Raw genomic sequence first — 13,538 nt, 5'->3', positions numbered from 1 at the left:
TGGGATCGGCAAGTGATTAGACTAACAATTCTCCTTTCTACAACGCGGTTTAGTCGGACTCACGTAGGTTAACCATACGATTTTTGGTCACATGTTCTTGAGGAGACGCGGACGGGCAGGGAAAACCAGATGCTGGAGGCCATGGTTTCCACCGTACCCGTCTGCTTCATGTCGGCGTTTGCTCATGCAAAAGTATCATGTCTCGCTCACTCTGCCAGTCATCACTCAGATCAGAAAACACGTTTCGTTAACTTATTAACATCAGCACATATAGTTTTACATATCACCGTGTCGGCTCAGCAGAGTGCAGAGCACGTTCGCCACCAGCGATCTCTTCGGGCAGCAGGTCCATGTCACACCTGATCACCACAGCAATACAGAGGGTGTAAACGTGAGGTATGCGATGCGTGAAATCTGAATTCCAATCTCCTTTCTCTGGTCCAAGTCCCACTCTCCTCTCCTGCTATCTCACTTATGCCTTCGGTGTGACATGGATCGGATCCGAGCAACAGAAACCGATGTGAAGCATACAACATCAAAATAATCAGAAGAAAATTTGTTGGAAGGAACGCAACGTCAGAATCTCTAACGGCCTCCATTGCAGCCAACGACCTTGAGGTGTTCGATTGATCAGACAAGACCTTGGATGGACTCCTTTTCTGTTTTTCTTGTTGGACTGCCTGAACTGAGCTTCTTTGTGTTGATGGGGAAGCGTGGGAGACATTCTCTGCTGCATAATTATATGATCGATGCTCCACGGAAACAGAAACAATAGCTGAGGCGACAGTGTGACTGCTTATCATCCCAGGACAGTTACAATTATTGGTATAATTCTTAGTTACCATCACCTATTCCAAGTTCTCAAGGAACAATTCCTTTCAGTCTTTTGCTACAAATCAAATCAAATCACTTGTTTGACATGCCTGCAACTGCTACTGCATTTTTGTACAACATTTTGCTTGGGACCAACACAGATTTTTCAGCATAATTTTGAGGTAAGTTGCCTTCCTTTCTCTTACTTAATCTGGTTCATTTGCATGCCTAACAGTAATATATCGACAAACCAATGCTTTGAGGCGCTCATAATCCAAGTTACTATCAAAACAACTTTAGTCTCAAAGAAGAAGAAACATCCACTGCTATTGCTGTCAGGTGTCGGTTTCCATGGGACTCACGTACGCAACGAGGCTCGGAACAGCAAAGCCATCGTCAGTGCCAAGATGGTTACAGTAGTAATGTTGATGCTGCAGTACTGGCTTGCTTTGACCAGACTCTTCAAGGGGTCACCATCCCAGAACTGGCTCAAGCAATAGCTGAGGTTTGATCAGGTCCAGAACAACTGATTTGCTCTCAGGCATAAAACTGACTGACTGAAACATATATAACCAAACACTGACCGACAAAGTAAACTTAACCTAGCAACAGAAATCTGCAAGTGCTCCAATTTTAAGAAGAGCAACCAGACGGACATAACACATTAAGCTTCAATAAAGAAGCTCAAATCACAAAGTATCAACGAGTAAAAGGATGATAACACCAAGAAAAACATCCACTTGACGATAACGATTCAGTTTGACAAGTGATGACCACTGACCCTGATAGGTTTTTTCTTCTCGCAAGCATAACCACTGACCCAAGATGTTCACGGGCAGGTCAAAATGATGCCCTTTTCACCATGCCACGCCTCGTTCTTCTCCAAAATTTTAGCATGTCATGCCAAATCCTGCAAGGAACAACAGAACGAACAGTTCAGTATATGAGACTCTATGTGCAAGAAAGAAACAACAGAATGTGAAGAAAGAAACTACAGAATACAGTTCAGTGGAGACACTGGTTCACAGGCAAAAATGGACTATACTACCAGAATGTGCCAAAAACAACAGAACGAATAATTCGGCACTGAAACTATCCCAGGAAAAAAAAGTCACTTGTAAAATGTGCAAGAAACAAAAGAATCAACAATAATAAATTTGTATGTACAGTGCAGTGTGAGTTGGAAAGATTAAATTTTGTATAAGATGATTTTAATATTCACATTCAGAATTCAAATGTCCAAGGAGAGACAATTAGCCACTCATGGAAAGAGATAAATCTGCTTGATCAGGAATTATAGAATTGTGCACTCCAATTCAGCTACTCCTTGGACATTTGGACTAAATCAGCGACAATTAATATGGATCGGAGGGAGTATGTAATTTTGATTTTGGATAAGAATCACAAGGTTACATTTGAAGATACAAATGGTAGGAGACAAACTTGAGGTGATAGCTGAGGAGCTCCATTCGACTAGGTCCCAACGGCTCCAAGTCAGCAAGGAACTCATGCCCTGGGATATTCGCTGGCAAAGTCACCATTGGTGACTTCCATGTTGTGGCGGAATGGATATGCATCTCATCTCCCTGACTTGGGGATTATCCTGTGGACTCAGCCCATACAGGAAACCTGCAACCTGTGTCCGTAGATCTGCTATGCATATCAACTTCTTCAATATATTCTTTGTCATGATGTAAGTATAACCAGTCTCCTGTAGCCATTTGGCGACTTTATGGGTAAATCGAAGAAAATAAATTGTGCCTCTGACCTTTTTATCATCCGAGTTAACATAAATGCGGTTGACACGAAGATAAGGGTTCATAGCAGAGATGGCCCTGACACGCAAATCTGTCTTCGATGCAAATGTTGCTTGCTCATACCCTTCCTTGTCACAATAATTTGCTTTGGTTGCTCTCAACGGGAAAAGATCGAACTAGTGCAGCAACCTCCTCGGCTGTTCTCCACTTGGCCAGCTGCCCTAGACGCTTTTGTCCTGCCCATACACTTGTGTGGATGACCTGCAGATTATAATCCATTTTCATTCAAGTTGTCCAAGTTGTGATGCTGCGTAGTTATGCCATAATTGCGAGAAAACTAGAGCTAAAAGCAAAACAAAGGGAACAAACCTTCAGAAATAGTTGGTTGACCAGTTCTTGGACTGAAAATAAAGATAGCACCATTGATTGGTTTGGCCGTCAGGTTACCCTCGATTTTGTGAATGGTAACTCGATAGACATTTGTGTCATCCACAAACCATATGATTTGATTGCTGAATATCTCTCAGTACCGTAGTTCTATGAAGACACATATGGCTCGGTGGGCAGTGGGTTCAGATGAATACAACTGAAGACCCTTTCCTATTCTCTCCCTCAGCACATACAGAGCAGGATTTGACTGTCAAAAGAGAAAATAAACAAGCATGTCATTTACTACATTAAATAAGACATTTTTTATTACAACAGAGATATCTAGATTTGTTACAGTTAGCATGGTTATTACCTTCATGATCTTGTTCATTGCTTGCTGAAGGAGGGGCTTTGACCCAGGGAACCAATTACCAAAAGCAGAGTGCAAATTATAAGCTAGATCAAGTCCAATCATCACCCATGCAAGAAATATTAATCAACATTAAGCACTGAAGACTCAGACAAGGCAAGAAATTGACAGTCAATGGACACTCAAAATCATACCAGTCGGAGTACGGTAGATGGACAAATTATCTGTCATGTAGTCCATAAATTTTGCTCTTGCGTAATGTTCTATGTCATGCGAATCATAGTCTCCCCATCTTGGTTGCACATCAATCCAGTGCTTGTTACTGGCTTTCTGATCGAAGACATCCTTTAACTCAGAAACTAAGCTTGGTTTGGACATCTGCCACCTATGTGCAGCAAAAAGGACATCTGCACATGAACTGTTCATCTTGCAACTCTTCCTTGGATGTATTGTCCCCTTCTGTACTATCTCAATCTCCAGCGCATCCAACTCCTGACCCAGAACTTGGCAAAGATCCATAGCAACACTTTCATGGACCTTGTGCCATAGATGTGCATGGGAAATAGTTGGATAAATAGCAACTGCTTCTTCAGGTGTCACACACGGCCCATCTTTCAAGTAATTGTGTTGCCACTCATGTTCTGCCTTCAGCCACAAATGAGTTATCCAAGAAAGATTTTGGCGGCAGACAGTCTTGTCAACTGTAGCATCACGCCGGATACGCTCACGACATTTGTCCACCAATCAGCCTTGGAATTCACATAACATTGTATCGTGTTCTCAATACGGAACCTTGCAGTGGATATTTGCCTTCCAGCAGCATCATGCCTCACTAGGATGCTGCAATATATACTACGGGCCTTGTTTTGCTTGATGCCCTCTGACTCTTCACTTTGCTCTGCCAGAAGGCTACTAGCGAGTGATGATTCAGGCTTCAGATTGTCTGATGGTGCTGAACAAGCTACATGCCGCAGCTAGTTGCTGATTCGACTTCCATTGCTCTTCAGATTCAGAGTTGTTTTATCTCTCATGTTAATCGTATCTTAGTAAGAATGTACAAGAATCTGTTGTGATACTCCAAGCCCTCTGCGCATTCGAAACCAGCCGTGTAGAACTTAAAAGTAGGCTCTTCACTCTATGATCGCTACGGATTCTGTTCAGGAGGTGTAGGCCTAAACAACGTGAGATTCAGTGGTTCCGAAGTATGCCCTTCCGCAAAGACGGTGATTTGCCAGGGCTTTGAAGTGCTCATTATCTCGCTGCCGGGACGCTAGCATAAGCCAGAGGCGACGTCGATGCCGAAGGTCACCAGCATATCCATTGAAACTAGGTGTAATCTAAAATGTCATAATCCACCAAACATTTTTGACTATCTTCTCAAGACCACAATTACCTAACTAAATCCAGCAAAAATCTCATAATACATTGTGAAATTGGGTTCAAGATCATAACCACCTAACTAAGTCAAAATTGCTCAAAAAATAATTAAAAATATGTTTATCCACCCATAAAATGATCAAATCTCATAATCCACCAAACATTTTTGACTATTTCCTCAAGATCAGAATCACCTAATTAAATCCATCATCAAATTTGCTTCAAGATCAAAATCAATTAACTAAATCCAAATTATTTCAACATTAACTAAAAATATGTTTATCGACCAATATAATAGTACTCATGCTCATACTAGACCTAAAATCTCATAATCCACCGAACATCTTTGACTATCTCCTCAAAATCACAATCACTTAACGAGATCCACCAAAAACTCATAATCCATCCTCAAATTTGCTTCAAGATGACAATCACCTAACTGTATCCAAATTATTTCAAGATTAACGAAAGATATGTATATCCACCAATATAAATTAGGTCATGCTCATACTAGACTTAAAATCTCATAATCCGTCGAAAATCTTTAACTATCTCCTCAAGATCACAATCTACAAACTAAATCCACCAAACACTCATAATCCATCGAACATCTTTGACTATCTTCTCAAAAACACAATGACCTAACTAAATTCACTAAAAAATCATACACCATCGTCAAATTTGCTTCAAGATGATAATCACCTAACTAAATCCAAGTTGTCCAAGATTAATTGAAGATGTGTTTATACACCAACATAATAGAAGTCATGCTCATACTTACCCTAAAATCTCATAATCCACCGAACATCTTTGACAATCTCCTCAAAATCACAGTGACCTAACTAAATCCACTAAAAACTCATAAACCATCGTCAAATTTGTTTCAAGATGATAATCACCTAACTAAATTGAAGTTATTTCAATATTAATTAAAGATATTTTTATCCACCAGCATAATAGTAGGCATGCTCATAAGATGAACAATTTAATTTGCCTCCTCCTCGTGCTCGTCTCATAACTTGTAAGTGGGTCTACAAGGTTAAGACTGGTGATTCTCTTGAGCGTTTCAAAGCTTGTCTAGTGGTGAGAACATGGTCATGACTACTATGAGACATTTGCTCCTATATAGCCCACATGACCACTCTTCGCACACTTCTCAATGTGGCTTCTATTCGCCGTTGGTTTGTCTCTCTTGATGTCAAGAATGCCTACATGTAGCCACCACCTAGGTTCTCTTCCTGATGGCATGGTTTGTCGTCTTCGTCACTCTCTATATGGCCCTAAGCAAACCCCTCGTGTTTGATATGAGCGCGTCGCCTCAATGGTGATTGCGGCTGGTTTTTGGCGAGTGCTCATTATCCTGCATTTTCGGTCCACCATTCAACTTGTGGTCGAACACTTCTACATGTCGATCATCACTGGCGACCACTCGAAGTACATTGCCTTTGTGAAGGCTCGTCATAGTGAATTTCTTATGTATGATCTTGGTCCTCTTCGCTACTTCCTTAAAACTAAGGTTTCTTCTACCTCTAATGGCTTCTTTATTTCCTGCACTTTCGATCCACCATTCAACTTGTGGTCGAACACTTCTACATGGCGATCCTCACTGGCGATGACTCTAAGTACATTGCCTTTATGAAGGCTCGTCATAGTGTATTTCTTATGTATGATCTTGGTCCTATTTGCTACTTCCTTGAGATCTTCTTGGTCGTGCTGCTCTTACTGATGAGCGCACTATTGAGACTCCTATGAAGTCAACATCCACCTTTGTGTCCACCTTCGTTCCCTGCCAGTCTGAATGGGCATCCTTTGCCTTGCTGCTGGTTGCTATGGGTGCTGTCTCAATCCCACATCCCGTGTTCCCTTGTTGTGCGACATCATAACCGCACGCTCGAGCACCACCAATGGTGAGCAGGAGCTCAGACAGTCGACGCGTACCTGGATTACGCACGGTACGAGCCGAGGACAAGGCGCTACCTAAGCCGGGGTCAAGGGCGCACAGTAGTAGAACCTGGGGTGCTTAATCAAGTGCGTGACCCACAACCTGCAAACAGGAGAAGAACACCAATCCAAATCGGTAGGGTACGAAGAGTGCACAAGCACGTGGGATGCTGGATCAAGTCCCTCTACTGCCACCGTCGTTAGTCTCTGCCTCTCTTGCCTTGTCTACCAATTATTTTCAGCAGTGGCATCCTCGCCTTGGGTCACTTGTGATCTCTCATCCTTAGTTTGACGTGGTCTTCTTGGATCCGTCTCCGACGATGTATCTAAACCGTCAAGGTTGTCTGCTATGTAAACATGTCCAATTACCTTATACTCATAGCGAGACAGTGTCTCAGCGTCCTTTCGACCTTGTTCACTCTGATGACGGGGGTCCATCTCCCTTTGCCTCGAAAGGAGGTCACCACTAGTGACTTCTCTCGACACACCTGGATATACTTTATTTCTTCCCGTAGTGAGGTCTTATATATAAGCGTTTTGCGATGACTATGGTAGAGAGTATATCTCCCAAGCTGTTGCCTGGAATCCTTGCTGAGCAGGGTACTCTTGCATCCAGTTCTCTTATCCAGGTGCACATGCTCAGAATGGCGTTGCTAAGCGCAAGCATCGTCGCCTTCTTGAGAGGGCTTGTCCGTTAATGGTCACTGCCCACTTCCGTCTATCTCATCAAAATCATAGTGACCTAACTAAATCCACTAAAAACACATAAACCATCGTAAAATTTGTTTCAAGATGATAATCACCTAACTAAATCGAAGTTCTTTCAAGATTAATTAAAGATATGTTTATCCACCAACATAATAGTAGCCATGCTCATGCTAGACCAAAAATCTCATAATCCACCAAACATATTTGATTATCTCCTCAAGATCACAATCACCTAACTAAATCCACCAGCAAATTTGCTTCAAGATCACAATCACCTAACTAAATCCAAATTGATACAAGATTAATGGAAGATATGTTTATCAACCAATATAATATAGCCATGCTCATACTAGACTTGAAATCTCATAATCCACCGAACATTTCTAACTATCTCCTGAAGATCACAATCACCGAACTAAATCCCACAAATACTCATAATCCACCAAAAATCTTTGCTTCTCAAAACCATAATGACCTAACTAAATCCACTAAAAACTGATAAACCATCGTCAAATTTGCTTCAAGATGATAATAATCACCTAACTAAATTCAAGTTGTTCCAAGATTAATTGATGATAAGTTTATCCACCAACATAATAATAGTCATGCTCATACTAACCCTAAAATCTCATAATCCATCAAACATCTTGGACTATCTCATCAAAATTACAGTGACCTAACTAAATCCACCAATAGCTCATCAACCATCGTCAAATTTGTTTCAAGATAAAAATCACCTAACTAAATTCAAATTGTTTCAAGATTAACAGAAGATATGTTTATCAACTAATATAACATAGCCATGCTCATACTAGACCAAAAATATTATAATCCACCAAACATATTTGACTATCTCCTCAAAACCACAATCACCTAACTATCCCCCGACAAATTTGCTTCAAGATCACAATCACCTAACTAAATCCAAATTATTTCAAGATTAATTGAAAATATGTTTATCCACCAATATAATAGTAATGCTCATACTATACACAAAATTTGATAATCCACCAAACATATTTGACTATCTTCTCAAGATCAAAATAGGCTAAGTAGATCCACCAAAAACTCATAATCCATCGTCAAATTTGCTTCAAGATGACAATCACCTAACTAAATCCAAATTGTTCCAAGATTAATTGAAGATATGGTTAATTATTCATACAATAGTAGACATGGTCATACTAATCCGTGGAACACCTTTAACTAATTTCTCAAGATGACAATAACATGACTAAATCCAGGCTAAGATATCATAATCCATCGTGAAATTTGGTTTAAAAATCACAATCGCCTAACTAAATTCAAAGTGTTTCAAGATTAATTGAAGATATGTTTATACACCAATATAATAATCACCATTCTCATGTTCTAGACCTAAAATCTCATAATCCAACGAACATTTTTAACTATCTCTTCAAGAACACAGTCACCTAATTAAATCCATCGAAAATTCATAATCAATCATCAAATTTGCCTCAAGATCAAAATCACATAACTAAATCCAAATTATTCCAAGATTAAGTAAAAATATGTTTATCCATCGATATAATAGTAGTGATGCTCATACTAGACCTAAGATCTCATAATCCACCGAAAATCTTTGACTATCTCCTCAAGATCACAATCACCTAAGTAGATCCACCAAAAGCTCATAATCAAATTTGCTTCAAGATGACAATCACATAACTAAATCCAAATTGTTCCAAAATTAACAGAAGATAATGTTTATCAACCAATATAATATAGCCATGCTTATACTAGACCAAAAATCTCATAATCCACCAAACATATTTGACTCTCCTCAAGATCACAATCACCTAACTAAATCCATCGGCAAATTTGCTTTAAGATCACAATCACCTAACTAAGTCCAAATTATTTCAAGATTAATTGAAAATATGTTCATCCACCAATATTATAGTAGTCACGCTCAAACTAGACCCAAAAAAATTATAATCCACCGAACATCTTTGACTATCTCCTCAAGATCAAAATCACCTAAGTAGATCCACCAAAAACTCATAATCCATCATCAAATTTGCTTCAAGATGACAATCACCTAACTAAATCCAAATTGTTCCAAGATTAACTGAAGATATGTTTAATTATTCATACAATCATATAATAGTAGAAACGATCATACTATATCTAAAATCTCATAACCCATGAAACATCTCTAATTATCTTCTCAAGATGACAATGACCTAACTAAAACCAGGCTAAGATATCATATCCATCGTGAAATTTGGTTTAAAATCACAATTGCCTAACCAAATCCAAAGTCTCCCAACATTAATTGAAGATCTGTTTATCCACCAATATAAAAATCACCATTCTCATGTACTAGACCTAAAATCTTATAATCCACCGAACATTTTTAACTATCTCTTCAACATCACGATCACCTAATTAAATCCATCAAAAACTCATAATCCATCGTCAAATTTGCTTCAAGATCAAAATCGCATAACCAAAGCCAAATTATTCCAAGATTAATTGCAAATATGTTTATCCACCAATATAATAGCAGTCATGCTCATAATAGACCTAAAATCTCATAATCCACCGAACATATTTGACTATCTCCTCAAGATCACAATCAACTAATTAAATCCACCAAAAACTCATAATCCATCATCAAATTTGCTTAAAGATGATCACCTAACTAAATCCAAATTGTTCCAAGATTAACAGAAGATATGTTTATCAACCAATATAATATAGCCATGCTCATACTAGACCAAAAATCATATAATCCACCAAACATATCTAACTATCTCCTCGGGATCAGAATCACCTAACTAAGTCCACCAGCAAATTTCTTCAAGATCATAATCACCTAACTAAATCCAAATTATTTCAAGATTAATTGAAAATATGTTTAGCCTCCAATATAATAGTAGTCATGCTCATACTAGATCCAAAATTTAATACTCCACCGAACATCTTTGACTATCTCCTCAAGATCAAAATCACCTAAGTAGATCCACCAAAATCTCATAATCCATTGTCAAATTTGATTCAACATGACAATCACCTAACTAAATCCAAATTGTTTCAAGATTAACTGAATATATGTTTAATTATTCATATAATAGTAGACATCGTCATACTATATCTAAAAACTCATAATCCATGGAACATCTTTGACTTTCTTCTCAAGATGACAATGACCTAACTAAATCCAGGCTAAGATATCATAATCCATCATGGAATTTGATTTAAAAATCACAATCGCCTAACTAAATCCAAAGTGTTCCAAAATAAAAATCTGTTTATCAACCTATATAACAATTACCATTCTCACTACTAGACCTAAAATCTCACAATCCACCGAACATTTTTTACTATCTCTTCATGATCACAATCACCTAATTAAATTCATCAAAAACTCATAGTCCATCATCAAATTTTCTTCAAGATCAGAATCACATAACTAAATCCAAATTATTCCAAGATTAATTGAAAATATGTTTATCCACGAATATAATAGTCATGCTCATACTAGACCTAAAATCTCATAATTCACCGAACATCTTTGACTATCTCCTCAAGATCACAATCACCTAAGTAGATCCACCAAAAACTCATAATCCCTTGTCAAATTTGCGTCAAGACGACAATCACCTAACTAAATCCAATTAACAGAAGATATGTTTATCAACCAATATAATATAGCCATGCTGATACTAGACCAAAAATCTCATAATCCACCAAACAAAACTAACTATCTCCTCAAGATCACAATCACCTAAGTAGATCCACAAAAAACTCATAATCCATCGTCAAATTTGCTTCAAGATGACAATCACCTTACTAAATCCAAATTGTTCCAAGATTAATAAAAGATAATGTTTATCAACCAATATAATATAGCCATGCTCATACTAGACCAAAAATCTCATAATCCACCAAACATATCTGATTATCTCCTCAGCCCCGTCCCATATTGGGGTAATGTGCTAAGATTCTTCCCCCAAGTCCTAGGATTTATATGACTTGCATGGCTAAGCACTACTTAACTTGCATCTATGACCCACATTTATTTGTGACTAGGGGGTATGTAGTCCTCCGGTTAGAAAGGAGGGGTATTAAGAATGTCAAAGGGGTTGTCAATATCAAGCACATAGAGCATAGCTAAACCATAGCTAATTTACTTAGCATAGCAATACTAGTAAACAATACTTTATGCATGCAAAATAATTTTAAGTGTGTAATGCAAATATGGGTTCAACATGATCAAAGTAGGTTGCTTGCCTCGCTCAACAAAGTCTTCAATGCTTCTTCGAAGGGACAATGTTTGTGATGTTTACTTCTTGACACAAACCACTTGATAATCTCTCAATGGATGGTGGGCTAAAAAGGGGATGTGAAACATACTTGTAAGAAATCAGAGCTAAACATGTTAACACGAAATAACAAAATAAAACATATGACTCAAATTCGAGTTCAATGATTGCATCTCAGCCTTTTCTAATGAACAAAAATTGCAGCAAGGCAGCATAATTATTCCAATCTCTATTGAAGGTTTGCACTTTGGGTTCACATTTCCATGACGCGAATCTAATGCCACAAATGAGTTTAAACCAAATTTTGCATAGCATCAACGATTTGGTAATTGTCACCACTGAATTCTTTTTCCCTGCTGTTTTGCTCAGTTAGGGTGTGTTTGGTTCGGGAACGAAGTGGAATGGAATGGCATGGTTCCATTCCATTCCATTCCAGTAGAATGGGTCGGTTCCGTTTCTGTGTTTGGTAGAGGCAATTATGTGTAATGGAACGGTTCTGTTTTGGTGTTTGGCTGAAGAGATGAAATGGAATGAATTTAATTTGGTGAAGAGATTCCCTGTAATCTTTTTAAACATAAAGCTATTGTTAATATTCTAATTTGAAGTTAACCAGAAAGAGAAAAGTTGCGTTTTACAGATTTAACCAAAACCTATCTGTTGAATTTCCAATCTTTTCGGACATAAAACTACTGTTAGTATTCTGACTTGCAGTTAACCATAAAGAGGAGACTTGCAATGAACAGCGAATTAAGGCCATATGGGTCGCCGATGATTGTTGCTGGCTGCCACGCAGCCAAGAAATCACACCGTTGCTTCCGTGGAGAAGGCGTGCGATGGGAAGAGGACAACCAAATCGAGCGGAGTTAGACGCTGCTCCGCATCCTCGCCTTCGCCAAGACCAGATCGAGCAGTTTCTCCAGCCACGGGTGACGCCCGCCCCGGCCACCGTCGCCCGCCTCTCCTGATGTCGCCTTCCCGTCGGCCGCCGTAGCCCGTTTCTTCGGCTGCTGCCTTCCCGCCGGTGTCACCCGACCTGAGCACTGGCCGCCGCCGCCCGTCTTCCAGGCCGTAGCCACGCGCTCGCCATAGATGAGAGAAAGACGAGGAAGAGGCTGCGTAGATTGCGAGTGAGTCGGGGAGATGAGAGCGAGACGAGGAACGGGGTAATTCCTTCGAATCGGAGGTACGAGCACATTCCGCATCTTGGGCGAATATTCCGCTCGGGGGAATCGACAGGTTCTGGTTCCACTCGTGAACCGAACGCAAGAATCAGCTCGAGGTGCGGGACGGTTCCGTCTCGTTCCATCCCGTGACCGGAACCAAACACACTCTTAATGTATCCATCCAGATTTGTAGTTTAGATTCGACATACAATGTTTGACTATACCAGCACAGTCGCACTCTCTAAATTGCTTCCACGAATTGGTGTAGACTCTGGTTCCATCAAACTCTCAGCTCCATGGAACAAGTCTATAACTACACATATAGTGCGCTGATGGGCCTTTCCCATAGCAAAGCAGGTTCAGTAGTTAATCTAGCATACTTCCTAGTACTGGACAAATTATGGAATGGGCATAAAAACAGTGTACCTAAACAACATGTGTACACCATGCATAGACTTATCTTGCTCCTTCTTGATGCCGCAGCTCATCTCCTTTGGCTATAGTTCCTAATTTAATTGTGATAGTCCTATTAGGATATTCATATTCAGAAACAAAGATCGTCAAAAGGTAGCTACTTTTGGTATGCAACAAGATGTTGTAATTTACTTTCTCAGTTGTCAAACATGAATGTGGAACACTTCAACATGTTTCCATGTTTAAACTATATTGCAAGTCACATGACTTGTATCCACGCCTTACTAAATAGAATTAACTAACTATGTAATATTTAGTTTCTGTGTTTAATCAT

At 39.3% G+C, this 13,538-nt stretch overlaps 1 pseudogene; it reads right to left on the bottom strand.

The window, feature by feature from the left end:
* Positions 1–229: 229 nt before the first annotated feature.
* Positions 230–12,648, bottom strand: LOC123054924 (pre-mRNA-processing-splicing factor 8A-like; annotated as a pseudogene).
* Positions 12,649–13,538: the final 890 nt, after the last annotated feature.

The sequence above is a fragment of the Triticum aestivum genome, chromosome 2D (genome assembly GCF_018294505.1).
Source record: "Triticum aestivum cultivar Chinese Spring chromosome 2D, IWGSC CS RefSeq v2.1, whole genome shotgun sequence".
NCBI classification, from domain to species: domain Eukaryota; kingdom Viridiplantae; phylum Streptophyta; class Magnoliopsida; order Poales; family Poaceae; genus Triticum; species Triticum aestivum.
The sequence above is the reverse complement of the archived record's forward strand: the minus strand, read 5'-3'. Positions and strand labels throughout refer to the sequence as shown.